This window comes from Dreissena polymorpha, chromosome 12, assembly GCF_020536995.1.
Source record: "Dreissena polymorpha isolate Duluth1 chromosome 12, UMN_Dpol_1.0, whole genome shotgun sequence".
NCBI lineage: Eukaryota > Metazoa > Mollusca > Bivalvia > Myida > Dreissenidae > Dreissena > Dreissena polymorpha.
In genome coordinates, this window is record NC_068366.1 from 17,230,340 (window position 1) to 17,233,129 (window position 2,790).

General features: G+C 32.5%; 1 long non-coding RNA gene across 1 annotated transcript; it reads right to left on the reverse strand.

Moving 5' to 3' along the window:
* Nucleotides 1-326: 326 nt before the first annotated feature.
* LOC127852822 (uncharacterized) lies at nt 327-1,932 on the reverse strand. Its single transcript, XR_008036280.1, has 3 exons — nt 1,866-1,932; nt 1,604-1,658; nt 327-1,481 (listed from the first exon to the last, which is right to left on the reverse strand). It is a non-coding gene; the product is annotated as an uncharacterized LOC127852822 (long non-coding RNA).
* Nucleotides 1,933-2,790: the final 858 nt, after the last annotated feature.

A 2,790-nucleotide genomic window follows, 5' to 3' on the forward strand; every position in this document is an offset into this window, starting at 1 on the left:
GTGGTGAGTTTTGAATCTAGGGACATGATTTGAAATCTGTCGCCTATACAATTCTCTTTATTTCTTAACGACTTACACAACTACTTCGAACAAAATAGCACTGTACAAGGCACACCAATGCCAAAATTAGATGAAAACGGCCAGCTTTTATACTTTTTAAAACTTTTCATCCTTTTATATGCGGATGACACAGTTATTATGTCAGAGTCCGAAAAAGACCTACAAAAAGCTCTTGACACATACGAAAAATATTGCACAGATTGGAAGTTAACTGTAAACATTGAAAAATCAAAAATACTTGTGTTCTCTAAAGGCAGGCCCAATGAATACCATTTTACTTTTCATAATCAAGCTATCAACACCGTCAGTGAATACAAACATCTGGGCATAATATTCAGTGGGAGCGGCTCCTTCTCAAAATGCAAAACCAAGCCACTAGGGCTATGTACAGCCTACTACGAAATTGTAATCGGCTACAACTCCCAATAGATCTACAAATATATCTCTTTAACAAAACAATAAAACCAATTATCCTTTATGGTGCAGAAATATGGGGTTATGGCAACTTAGACATTATTGACATCAATTGAAATGTATTAAGCATATCCTTAAAATGAAACTCAATCCAGCAAATTACTTTGTCTATGGAGAAACTGGACTTACCCCGTTAAAACTAGACATACAAGAAAAGACCGCAACATTCTGGGCAAAACTGATAGCTAATAATACCATAGAACAAGAAGATCTATCCACAACAATTTATATGTCAATGTTCAATACATGCAAACATCTTGACGATCAGTCACTTACACGCCTTTATCCCTGGTTTTTCAATGTCAAATCAACTTTAATAACATGTGGAATTATGCATGTGTGGAGCTCACAAAGTTATCCTAGCATTGACTGACTTAAAATACTTGTTAAGCAAAAACTTAAAGACCTGTTTATAAATGAATGGTTATCATCAATTGAAAACTGTAGTGATAGTACTTTCTATAAACTGATTAAAAGAAACTTCAGCTTTGAATCATATTTAGTAAACACACCACATGCATTTCTTAAATTTGTAATCAGAATCAGGAAAAGAAACAACAGGCTACCGATTGAAGTTGGAAATTGGAACAGAACACTTATAGATTTAAGGACCTGTACAACCTGTAACAAAACTGGGGATGAATTCCATTACTTTTAGAATGCAAACTATTTAATGCCGATCGAAAAAAGCTTCTTAAACCTTACTTTTATAAACGACCAAATACATTAAAAATCTACGAGCTAATTAACACAAAAAATAAAAACGTCACAACAAAATTACACCAACTCATAAAAATAATTCTAACAACGACACAAGTTTAACTCTCTCATAGTCTGGTTTCATATAAAAACTCCACTGATCCCAAATGTCCTCGTGCTCCTCTACCGTCATATGCCCTCTCCCCCCTAACGCATATGTACATAGTTCATCCTTTGACACACGGGAACTGAAAACAGAAATTGAAAAAACACCTTTAGGCTTTACAAATATCACTCTGACACCGTAAAAATTACTAAATAATCAGATATATAAAACAGACGCTCAAAAACAGCACTACTGAACACTAACCCTTGGTCTGATCATCCATACGCGACGAACAGGAGCAAGCACCATCAAGCATCTCCTGAAAACATGAAATTAATAAAAACAATAAACACAATCGATTAACTCATAAATGGAAATCATTCATTACCCAAATCAGAAGAAATTACATGAATTTTAATGCATAAGAAATGCTTCCACTTATTGCACAAAACAAGCCGTTATTATGGCAGACAGAAATTCATATCGTCTTACAAAATCCACGCAAATGAAAACGCTACACACTTACCCGATAAGATCCCGTTATATTTATTAATCCTCTTTACGTACATCCCAAATACCAAAGACCAAGCCTCATGCTATTTTTAGAGCTGACTGATTGATAGTTTCATTTAACGTCTAAACCGGTAAAGATTTAAAGGCTACACTCCACTAAATGATAGCTGCTGAAAACTGTAGTAATGACTCTCCGAAGATTCCTTAGCAAAATTACATTAACGGCCTCTATGTTAGTCGAATTGCAAATGATGTTTCGTTCTATAATATGTTATGTATATAATAAAATAAGAAATAATATTAACTGAGAAACTATATCATATGTAATGTAATTTATCTTTTTATTGCATAATTACCCGCCTCGTTTGTACATCGTACTTTATTGCTCATATTGAAAATGATTATTCGTTCTACCTTCTAACTGTATTGACACTACTTGAAATATGTTATATGTATTGTATATTCAAGAAAGAACATGTAATAAGACGCTACTTGAAATATGTTATCTATAATGTATATATACAATCAAGAAAGAATATGTAATAAGAACCATACCATATGTAATGTAATCCATCATTTTTGTATAATATTGCACGCCTCGTCTATATATTTATGTACTTTTTTGCTCATGTATTCATGTCAAACATGAATTGAGTTGAAATAAAAGGTTTTACGATATATAGCATTGTTTCGTTCCTTACGCAAAATAAACTTACTTACCGTTCTATAGTAGAGTGGAACCAACTTGGCTGTTGTAGTACATTTTATAACATATAATCTCTCTTTACAACCTTATATAGTAAATACAAACATTGGTTTTGGTCCTAATTAAAAATAATATTTTATTGTATATGTCGAACCTATTTGTGACCGATCGATACAATTTGTAACGTATCTTCTTTTCTTTAAAAACCTAATATAGACAATAAAAATAAAGA